The following is a 12,672-nucleotide window of genomic DNA, read 5'->3' as shown; positions in this document are numbered from 1 at the left end:
ACTCTATGATGCTATTGAGTCGGCAAGTATTGTATAATTTATTTTCTATAACCTACTAAAAATCATAAAATCCTACTCTGTGTTTGTGGGACGTCCCACTTTTGTTTGAGTGTTGTACATGATTGCCTTTGTAAGTTAAGCTTAAATTAATTAATTATTAAAATATGCAATGTTCTTTACATGCTCTTCTGCACCAATTTAAGTGAAATGTTACCATGACCATGTCAATCCAAATGCTGAATTAATGAATAATTATTATTTGGTCTCAAATCGTAATTTTCGAAAACGGTGGAAAACTCTTTAGCATAAACATCACTTATTACTGCTAATATAATGTTATAAATATTTTTATCTTGGGGTGAATGTATTAATTACATTTAAATACTGCAGGTTCTGCCTCTAACATACCACATTAATACTCTATTGTTAGGTCAAATTGGGACTGAGTGAGATGTGTTGGATGTTTATAAATGAGGGCTTAATTAATTAAAGAATGCATTCCATTTGAATCTGAATAGTTAACTTGTCAGAGTACACTCATTAATATGTGCCCCATGGGAATTCTAATGCTATAATTTCACCAGCAACCTGCAGGCAGCTCATTCAGTGCTTCTGTGGCTATTTCATGGTCCCACAGATTGATGGATGACAAATTAATTAATCATATAGAGAAATTAACCATCTCTTCAGATTGTGTGTGCGAGTAGAAGACGAAGAGCCAAAACCGCCCTTTTAAGTGTGTTACATGAAGGGCACGGTAATATATTATTTTTGTTGAGAGGGGCGTGAATGTGGCGCTCAAGATTATCAATGGTCATGCCTTCTGCTTTCATTCTTTAGGTTTGGGCCTGTGTGTTCTTTATAGCACTGTATTGTAGAATAATGTTGTTTTCTCAGAGGAATATGCTTTCACTCAGATCAGGGATTTGAATTGTTTCAAGGAACAGAACAAAAAACGAAAAATAACAGAAATTTTCAAGGATCAGAAAAAAAAACTGAACTTTTCTGTTCTGGAACAGAAATGTAATTTCAAAAGCATGGAAACTGGTTAACAAAGCAACAAAGCGCCTGTGCAAAGCATCCCCTCTGTTATTTTGAAATGTCTCTTTCTATTGTCAGTCCTGCATATATCTGTCTGCATATATCTGTATGTATCTGTCTGCATGTATCTGTTTGCATGTTTCTGCTAACTGCCCCTTCCACTCAAAATGATTAACCCTTACAGTGCTTTTGAAAATTTTGAGGTCAGAAACTTGTTTTGTGGTCATAATTGGAGTCCAATTTGACAGATGTAAAAATAACATATGCTACCAGTAAATAAAAAATCTGAAATGTGAGCATGTTTATATTGGGCTAAATCACATTTGACCAACATCAAATCAAATATGGATTTGATTTCAGGGGATTTTAATTTAAATTTAGATGCTTAAAAGCATGTAACATGCATGTGAAATCTGAGAAACTAAAACAAAATGTTTTACTGCTCTTTGAAAATACTCAGAAAGTAGTTCAAAATGTTGTTTTATCTTGGAACTTAGTTAAAAATGTTATTGTAAATGGGAACTTAGTTAAAATGTTGTTGAAACTTGGAACTTAGTTAAAAACCTTGTTATAAATGGGAACTTAGTTAAAAATGTTATTGAAACTTGGATCTTAGTTAAAAAAATTGTTGTAACTGGGAACTTAGTTAAAAATGTTGTTGTAACTCGGAATTTTATTTGTTTTTGTATTTCGCCCCAATTCCATTTCCTGTTGCTGTGGGACTGAGACTTTTAGTTGCCTACGGTCTCTTCATCTGTGGCTAAAGCATATGTCCTATGACATTGGCATAGCCTTTAAAGATGATTTTAACTCATTTTTAAATAAACCTTGGTACTTGGCTTAAGACGGAATTATTTTAAGTGAAAATGGTGTTAGTGTCCTTTTATCAAACATGAGAAAGATACTTGGTTGATCAAAATAAAATAAGGATAATGTAAACCCCAACCCACGTAAATCAGTTCATACCATCTGTTCTTTTGTTACGATGAGAGCTCCTCATTTATGTTTTAAGAGTGCCAAGGGTCCTAATGGTACATTTGATATTCCCCTTTGTTTGACATGAATGTTTCAGCTTTTCAAGGTGTACTTCAGGCCAAATGGAGCTCACTAACCTAATCTAACTACAATTACCATGCAATTTTCATAAACTTGTTTGTAGTAATCCTGTATACATTGACAAACCACATGTTTTTAAAATTGTGAAGGGCTTTGGGTTTCACACCAAAATATACAGAGCCTGCTGTCAAAGTTGGATTTTACTGAGATTTTAGTATCGCAGTCAAACCAAGAAAATATCTGAGATGTGGTTATTAAAGAAGACTATATATGCAGACATTGAGCTAGCTAAATACAATGAATTTATGGCAAATAGGATAGCTAAAGGTGGTGATTATTTTATTTTATTTCAGCTAGAGATTGTGAAAGTTAGCTAAACCTTCCATTGACTGTGTCCAGATACTCCATTCGTTGTTCCTAAGACCAGCTCTTATCCGTGATGTATTGGCCACCCTCTCATGCCTTATTGCAAGTATTTGATACACTGCCGATCTTGCAGGTTTTCCTACTTACAAAACATCTAGAGGACTGTAATTTTTATCATAGGTATACTTCAACTGTGAGTGGCGGAATCTAAAACAAAAATCCAAAAAATCTAATTGTATGATTTTTAAGTAATTCATTTGCATTTTATTGCATGACAAAAGTATTTGATACATCAGAAAAGCAGATATTTGGTACAGAAACCTTTTTTTGCAATTACAGAGATCATACATTTCCTGTTGTTCTTGACCAGGTTTGCACACACTGCAGCAGGGATTTTGGCCCACTCCTCCACACAGACCTTCTCCAGATCCTTCAGGTTTCGGGGCTGTCGCTGGGCAATACGAACTTTCAGCTCCCTCCAAAGATTTTCTAATGGGTTCAGGTCTGGAGACTGGCTCGGCTATTCCAAGACTTTGAGATGCTTCTTATGGAGCCAATCCTTAGTTGCCCTGGCTGTGTGTTTCGGGTCATTGTCATGCTGGAAGTCCCAGCCACAACCCATCTTCAATGCTCTTACTGAGGGAAGGAGGTTGTTGGCCAAGATCTCACGATACATGGCCCCATCCATCCTCCCATCAATACGGTGCAGTCGTCCTGTCCCCTTTGCAGAAAAGTATCCCCAAAGAATGATGTTTCCACCTCCATGCTTCACGGTTGGGAGGGTGTTCTTGGGGTTGTACTCATCCTTCTTCTTCCTCCAAACACGGCGAGTGGAGTTTAGACCAAAAAGCTCTATTTTTGTCTGATCAGACCACATGACCTTCTCCCATTCCTCCTCTGGATCATCCAGATGGTCATTAGCAAACTTCAGAAGGGCCTGGACATGCGCTGGCTTGAGCAGGGGGACCTTGTGTGCGCTGCAGGATTTAAATCCATGACGGCGTAGTGTGTAACTAATGGTTTTCTTTGAGACTGTGGTCCCAGCTCTCCTCAGGTCATTGACCAGGTCCAGCCGTGTAGTTCTGGGCTTATCCCTCACCTTCATCATGATCATTGATGCCCCACAAGGTGACATTTTGCATGGAGCCCCAGACCGAGGGAGATTGACTGTCATCTTGAACTTCTTCCATTTTCTAATAATTGCGCCAACAGTTGTTGCCTTCTCACCAAGCTGCTTGTCCTGTAGCCCATCCCAGCCTTGTGCAGGTCTACAATTTTATCCCTGATGTCCTTACACAGCTCTCTGGTCTTGGCCATTGTGGAGAGGTTGGAGTCTGTCTGATTGAGTATGTGGACAGGTGTCTTTTATTCAGGTAACGAGTTCAAACAGGTGCAGTTAATACAGGTAATGAGTGGAGAACAGGACGGCTTCTTAAAGAAAAATTAACAGGTCTGTGAGAGCCGGAATTCTTACTGGTTGGTAGGTAATCAAATACTTCTGTTATGTAATAAAATGCAAATTAAATATTAATGTATCTATGATAAAAATTACAGACCTCTACATGCTTTGTAAGTAGGAAAACCTGCAAAATCGGCATTGTATAAAATACTTGTTCTCCCCCCTGTATATATATACAGAGTTGGGTTGTAACGGACTGCAGAAAAACAATAACTGTAATCCTAAAATATTGTAATCAGATTACAGATACTTTTTATTTATTTTTTATTTGGATTACTTTTAAAAACGTTATTTGAACCAAAATTACAATTGCACGTCTCAGTTGTGTGTGTGATCATCAAAGGTGGGTGTGCAAAAACAGATATAATGGCAGATGAAGCGTTAGTTTAAATTTATCCTGTTTTGGTTGGTTGTATGGCTGGTAAAAACAGAGTATATCTACGATCCATGTAAAATGTGATACAGTTATCTACTCCATGCCTCTTTCTCTGAACAATAATAGATAGGCCTGGTGTTATTTATTTTTCAAGGTTTATGTGTCAAATGCACCGAACAACACAGCCAGGAAGAGTTTAGAAGATTAGTAGATAGCTGTAACATGGCGCTGCCTTCAAGATGAAACATTCTAACAAATTTATCACGATATTTGAAGAGAAAAGGTGTTGGGAAGCACTCTTGCTATAAAGATGATATGCATTTGACGCAGCCACCTCAACTCCGTCCATACAGGTAGGCCAAGCGATTCTGCTTTGCATCTCAGAAAATTCTGTTAATTGGTGACCATTGGCTGCTGACGACATTGACTTTAAGCTAAGAGTGCAGGTGTATAATCACAGTTTATTTCTTTCATTTGCATTTTGGAAATCCATCGCTGTTTACCCTTTAAATCGCCGGTTACCTTTGCGCAGGTAAAAGGTGTTTGTGTGCTGGTATTCATGATCGCAAACATGCATTCGCGTGCCTGGGGTTTCTGCAACGTTTTGACAATGTTGGTGGTAGTGGAGCAAAACATCAGACTGCTGCAGATTTAGTGTACGTGCGAAAAGCTACGGATATTCAGATTTGTATACACAATAGTGTCGATACCCTTTTCGGCAAATATACATTTATTTTTGCTAGACCGTGTATGCGGTCCTAAAGAGGATTTGTTCAGGGTAGAGGCTTTACTGACACCTGTTGAATGTAGAGCTCTGGTGTAGTGATTAGCGATGCAGCCATTCCAGTGGGGGAACCGGGTTCGAATGTCGAGAGGTTAATATTACCTATAGCAGTCCCGCTGATCTAGGCTTGCCTGGTTTCTTGTTCAACAATGTTTTGAAGAAATACAAAAGATGGATACAACAAAAATAACTGAATAGGTTAACACATCCTTAGATTTTGGGTTATGTTCAGATAAAAAGTCAGATTCTGGAAGAACATGGGTTATTGGATTAATTGGAATGATTTAACATCTGACAAGCCTTGTGATGTAGAGCTGTTGCCCGATCATGTTGAATTAGAATGCAGTGGTTAAGAAACCCTTTCCAAAGGCACTGTACATAACCTATAAGGTATAATGCAAATTCAATTTTTGGCCAGCTATGCCAACTCTAACATTGATTGATCCCTTAAAAGGTGTTCAATTGGTTATAGGCTATTCCTGTTTGTTTTGTAATGCACTTCTCCTTTGCCAAGATAATCCATCCACCTTACAGGTGTGGCATATAAAGATGCTGATCAGACAGCATGATTATTGCACAGGTGTGCCTTAGGCTGGCCACAATAAAAGGCCACTCTAAATTGTGCAATTTTACTGTATTGGGGGGGTCCGGGATGAAAACCAGTCAGTATCTGGTGTGACCACCATTTGCCTCACGCAGTGCAACACATCTCCTTTGCATAGAGTTAATCAGGTTGTTGATTGTGGCCTGTGGAATGTTGGTCCGCTCCTCTTCAATGGCTGTGTGAAGTTGCTGGATATTGGCAGGACCTGGAACACTTTGTCGTATACGCCGATCCAGAGCATCCCAAACATGTTCAATGGTTGACATGTCTGGTGAGTATGCTGGCCATGCAAGAACTGGGATGTTTTCAGCTTCTAGGAATGGTGTACAGATCCTTGCAACATGGGGCCCTGCATTATCATGCTGCAACATGAGGTGATGGTCGTGGATGAATGGCACAACAATGGGTGTCAGGATCTCATCACGGTATCTCTGTGCATTCAAAATGCCATCAATAAAATGCACCTGTGCTCGTTGTCCATACCCCACGCCTGCCAATACCATAACCCCACTGCCACCATGGGCCACTCGATCGGCGTATACGACAGCGTGTTCCAGGTCCTGCCAAAATATATATATGTATACGTGGATCGAGTGGCCCATGGTGGCGGTGGGGTTATGGTATGGGCAGGCGTGTGTTATGGACAACGAACACAGCTGCATTTATTGATGACATTTTGAATGTCATATATCATCATCATCATCATCTTCTTCCGCTTCATCCGGGGCCGGGTCGCGGGGGCAGCAGTCTAAGCAGGGATGCCCAGACTTCGCTCTCCCCAGACACTTCCTCCAGCTCTTCCGGGGGGACACCGAGGCGTTCCCAGGCCAGCCGGGAGACAAAGTCCCTCCAGCGTGTCCTAGGTCTTCCCCGGGGTCTCCTCCCGGTGGGACGGGACCGGAACACCTTCCCAGGAAGGCGTTCCGGAGGCATCCGAAACAGATGCCCAAGCCACCTCAGCTGACCCCTCTCGATGTGGAGGAGCAGCGGCTCTACTCTGAGCTCCTCCCGGGTGACCGAGCTTCTCACCCTATCTCTAAGGGATCGCCCAGCCACCCTGCGGAGAAAGCTCATTTCGGCCGCCTGTATCCGGGATCTTGTCCTTTTGGTCATGACCCAAAGCTCATGACCATAGGTGAGAGTAGGAACGTAGATTGACCGGTAAATCAAGAGCTTCGCCTTGCGGCTCAGCTCTTACTTCACCACGACAGACCGATACATCAACCGCATTACTGCAGAAGCTGCACCGATCCGTCTGTCAATCTCCCGTTCCTTCCTTCCCTCACTCGTGACCAGGACCCCTAGATACTTAAACTCCTCCACTTGAGGCAGGCACTCTCCACCAACCTGAAGTGGGCAAGCCACCCTTTTCCGACTGAGGACCATGGCCTCGGATTTGGAGGTACTGATTTTCATCCCCACCGCTTCACACTCGGCTGCAAACCGTCCAAGTGCATGCTGAATATATAAATACGTATATATACAGTATCTCACAAAAGTGAGTACACCCCTCAAATTTGGACATTTTCACTTAGGGGTGTACTCACTTTTGTTGCCACCAGTTTAGACATGAATGGCTGTGTGTTGTGTTATTTTAAGGGGACAGCAAACTTACAATGTTATATCAGCTGTACACTCACTAGTGTACATTGTAGCTAATTGTCATTTCTTTAGTGTTCTCACATAAAAAGATATAATCAAATATTTGCAAAAATGTGAGGGGTGAACTCACTTTTGTGAAATACTGTATATATATATATATAAATATGTGTGTGTGTGTGTATATACACATTGAGGAGAACAAGAATTTGATAGACTGCCAATTCTGCAGATTTTACCACTTACAAAGCATGTAAAAGTCTGTAATTTTTTATCATAGGTACTCTTCAACTGTGAGTGACGGACTCTAAAACAAAAATCCACTAAATCACATTGTATGATTTTTAAGTAGTGAATTTGCATTTAATTGCATGACATAAGTATTTGATACATCAGAAAAGCAGAACTTAATATTTGGTAAAGAAACCTTTGTTTGCAATTACAGAGATTCCTGTAGTTCTTGACCAGGTTTGCACACACTGCAGCAGGGATTTTGGCCCACTCCTCCATACAGACCTTCTCCAGATGCTTCTTACAGAGCCAATCCTTAGTTGCCCTGGCTGTGTGTTTCGGGTCATTGTCATGCTGGAAGTCCCAGCCACGACCCATCTTCAATGCTCTTACTGAGGGAAGGAGGTTGTTGGCCAAGATCTCACAATACATGGCCCCATCCATCCTCCCATCAATACGGTGCAGTCGTCCTGTCCCCTTTGCAGAAAAGTATCCCCAAAGAATGATGTTTCCACCTCAATGCTTCACGGTTGGGATGGTGTTCTTGGGGTTGTACTCATCCTTCTTCTTCCTCCAAACACGGCGAGTGGAGTTTAGACCAAAAAGCTCTATTTTTGTCTCATCAGACCACATGACCTTCTCCCATTGCTCCTCTGGATCATTCAGATGGTCATTGGCAAACTTCAGATGGGCCTGGACATGCGCTGGCTTGAGCAGGGGGACTTTGCATTTGCTGCAGGATTTAAATCCATGACGGCGTAATGTGTTACTAATGGTTTTCTTTGAGACTGTGGTCCCAGCTGACTTCAGGTCATTGACCAGGTCCTGCCGTGTAGTTCTGGGCTGATCCCTCACCTTCTTCATGATCTTTGATGCCCCACGAGGTGAGATCTTGTATGGAGCCCCAGACCGAAGGAGATTGACCGTCATCTTAAACTTCTTCCATTTTTTAATAATTGCCTTCTCACCAAGCTGCTTGCCTGTTGTCCTGTAGCCCATCCCAGCCTTGTGCAGGTCTACAAGCTCTCTGGTCTTGGCCATTGTGGAGAGGTTGGAGTCTATTTGATTGAGTGTGTGGACAGATCTTTTATACATGTAACGAGTTCAAACAGGTGCAGTTAATACAGGTAATGAGTGGAGAACAGGACGGCTTCTTAAAGAAAAACTAACAGGTCTGTGAGAGCCGGAATTCTTACTGGTTGGTAGGAGATCAAATACTTATGTCATGCAATAAAATGCAAATTAATTATTTAAAAATAATTTTCTGGATTTTTGCTTTAGATTCTGTCTCTCACAGTTGACGTGTACCTATGATAAACATTACAGACCTCTACATGCTTTGTAAGTAGGAAAACCTGCAAAATCGGCAGTGTATCAAATACTTGTTCTCCCCACTGTATCTGTCTTGTACATTGTTCTATATGAAAACATTGATATTTTGTGTGAGTAGGCATGTAAATACATGTGACTTCCCCCAAAACACAGAGAGTGAAAATGCCATGTTGACTGGTCAAAGGGCAACACAAACCCCTGTGCCACTTGAGTAGTGTTGTTCAGAGTCTTCACTGAACCCATTGGCTCTGATGCTGCTGTTCTCTCTCCTTTCTCTCCCTAATTACCATAGACCCTCCACAACGTCCTGTCGCTCCATCTGTTCGTCCCTCAGACACAGAGATACTCTAATCACCTCTCATAACGTATCTAGTACCATGGGAGAGGGCTGTACAGCCAGTGCCTCAACCGTGCCTCAGTAACACCAGTAGAGCATGCCAAGCCTCACAGGGGGTACCCATTACCCTACCCTACAAACACTGTCCATTGGCTGGGATAAGATATGATAGGTTGAAATAGAACCATGTTTTAATGTTACAGATCAACAGCATTAATGTCACGCCAAATGTGTGTTTGTGAACTGCGTGGCACATGTATAGAGGCCAGGCCATCTATCTGAAGTCCACTTCAATGCTTCACTAAGACCTTTAAAAATAACGATCTACGATCCAAAATTACATTTCTGGATACATATTGTATGTGAGGCAACAAATACTAGTTCATTAAACCCAGCAATATGAAAAAAAAAATGGTATTACACGATGTAGATGGCTGTCTGTTAACTAAATAAACGGCTAGCTATGAACTAAATAGATGTCTGTAATTTTTTATATGTTCATATTTCACAAATGACTGATTAGTGTTGTTATAATCATAAATCTATGGACAAGTGGTCTTATATTGCACTTTCATGTCACTTCTTCATTGCCTACTTCATTACAGTGCTTTTTTAACAATTAGCTCTATTGTTAAAAATACAATCAAATAAATATAATGAAGAAATCAAGGTTTTATCAAGTGAGTAAAATATACAACCCCGTTTTCAAAAAGTTTGGACACTGTGTAAAATGCAAACAAAAACAGATTGTAATGATGTGCAAATCATTTAATCTATATATTTAACTGGAAATAGTAAATAGACAACATGTAAAATTTTGAAGCAGTGACATTTTATTGTTTTGTAAAAAATATACCCATTTTAAATTTCATGGCGGCAACACATTTCAAAAAAGTTGGGACAGGGGCATGTTTATTACTGTGTTGCATCTCCTCTTCTTTTAACAAAACTCTGCTAGCGTTTGGGAATTGAAGAGACCAATTGCTGTAGTTTTGAAAGTGAAATGCATTCCCATTCTTTCTTGATATAGGATTTCAGCAGCTCACCAGGTCGGGGTCTCCTTTGTTGTATTTTTTGTTTCATAACGTGCCAAATATTTTCAACGGGTGACAGGTCTGGACTGCAGACAGACCAGTTTAGCACCCAGAGTCTTTTACTCCAGAGGCATGCTGTTGTAATATGTGCAGAATGTGGTTTGGCATTGTCTTGCTGAAGTAAACAAAGCCTTTCCTGAAAAAGACGTTGTTCGGATGGCAGTATATCTTGCTCCAAAATCTTTATATTCTGTTCTGCATTTATGGTGCCATCACAGATATACAGGTCACCCATGCCATGTGCACTAATGCACCCCCATACCATCACGAATGCTGGGGTTTGAACTGTGCACTTATAAAAAGCCGGATGGTCCCTTTCCTTTTTAGCCTGGAGGACGTGGCGTCCATTATTCCCAAAAACTATTAAAACATTTTTTTTTCAGAACACAGGACAGTTTTCCCCTTTGCCTCAGTTCATCTTAAATTAGTTCAGGCCCAGAGAACGAAGCAGTGTTTCTGGATCTTGTTTATAAATGGTTTCTTCTTTGCATGGTAGAGTTTTAACTTGCATTTATGGATGCAGCCATAAACTGGGTTCACAGCCAATGGTTTTCAGAAGAGTTCCTGAGCTCATGCAATTATTTCCACTGCAGAATGGTTTCTGTTTTAAATGCAGTGCTGTCTGAGGGCTCGAGGATCACAGCCATCCAATATCAGTTTACGGCCTTGTCCCTTGTGTACAGAGTTTTCTCAAAATCTTGAAATGATATTATACAATGTAGATTATAAGATCCCCAAACTATTTATTTTTTAATTGTTGCATCATTTGCGCGCATTTATCTTTCACAGAGTGGTAAACCCCTCCCCGTATTTGAAAGACATCCTCTCTGGGATGCTCTTTTTATACCCAATCATTTTACTGACCTGTTGCTAATTAACCTAATTGTTGTGAGATGTTCCACTAGGTTATTTTCCAGTCTTTTGTTGCTCCTGTCCCAGGATTTATAAAACATTATATGCCCAAAGTGGGCTTATATCTTTCAAGGAACAATAAATGTTTTCAGTTTCAGCATTTGACATTTTGTCTTTGTTCTATTTTCTATTGAATATAGGGTTTAAATAATTTGCACATCTTTGCATTCTGTTTTTATTTCCATTTTACACAGTGCCCCAACTTTTTGGGGAAATGCGGTTGTAAGAGCACTCGTCCGATGCTGCGACTGTTCAAAACAATATTCTTCATTCATTCAAACAACTCTAAATCTGTTCTTGCTGGGTCTTTGAGACATAAGTTTGTCATGACAACTTTTTCCAGAAGTGAAACTTTTTGAGGCTGAACGGCAGAACAGAAAGCTTGTCATCTTGGCTGTGAGGCAGGAGGCAGCTGGGCTGAGGGGACCTCTTAGATGATGACAGCAGTCGTGAAAGGGCAGATAAACCCGTGTGGCTCTGCCTCTGATTGTAATGTTCATCTCATTCTGATCCGCCCGTCGATTCTAAGCCCCTGTCTGTCTCACAGTCTCAAAGTCTTCCCTCTCCAAACAGTTGATCTTCCGCACGTTGAAATCGCCTTATAGATGATCCAGGAGACGACGAGGGGAAAGGGACTATTTGTCACCAAACTTTCTTGCCACAGAGAATCATTATTGTTTTGCACACACTGTTAAAATTAAGTGCTTTGTAACACCAAAACTGATGGTAACTGAGCTGCCACCAACCTGAAGTAGACAAAACCTTAACCTCTGTCTTTCTGTGTCGTGTGTGTCTATTCCTTCATGTGTGACTAGATTTATGATAACAGTCTTGTGGGTTGACATACTGTACATACCTAAAACTTTCCCAAAACATTCTCAAAACCAGTGAATATTTATTTCATGAATAAATAATATTTGTTAATGTTATTATTGCAAATGTTGCCATGAAATGAGCAGCAGCAGTACCGACTCATCACACACAGTTAAAACTACTTTGTGAAGATTGTCTTAACAGATTGTTTTATTTTGATATAAAACTGATATAAAAAGATTTGTGGCCCCACACATTCAACAATTGAATGCTTTGTACAGCAAATGCTTTATTGAAATGTCACTGTAAAAAATAGGACGTTTCTACAGTACGAAAAACATTGACAAAGTTAGGTACAATGAGAGTGATGATGGTGCGTCAATCAACCTTAGACGGCATAAAAAAAAAGAAGGGAATTTTCTTCCTAACCTGAAAAGGTTTCCTTCTGATGTAGTATTATATTGACACTGATGCACTTGTATTTGTTTCTCTATGAATTATAATTAGAAATAAATATTAAAACCCCAAACCACAAGAAAATGTATTTGTGCAGTTCCTTTCCTTGTTCAAAAAATAAGTTCCTGGGGAGGAGAAGAGAATTATCAGCCTATTTGAAAAAGAAAAAAGTATAACATAGAAACAATAACATTGCAGTCAAACATGCTCGA

Source organism: Esox lucius, chromosome 20 (assembly GCF_011004845.1).
Source record: "Esox lucius isolate fEsoLuc1 chromosome 20, fEsoLuc1.pri, whole genome shotgun sequence".
Taxonomy (NCBI): Eukaryota; Metazoa; Chordata; class Actinopteri; order Esociformes; family Esocidae; genus Esox; species Esox lucius.
Note: the sequence above shows the minus strand (reverse complement) of the source record.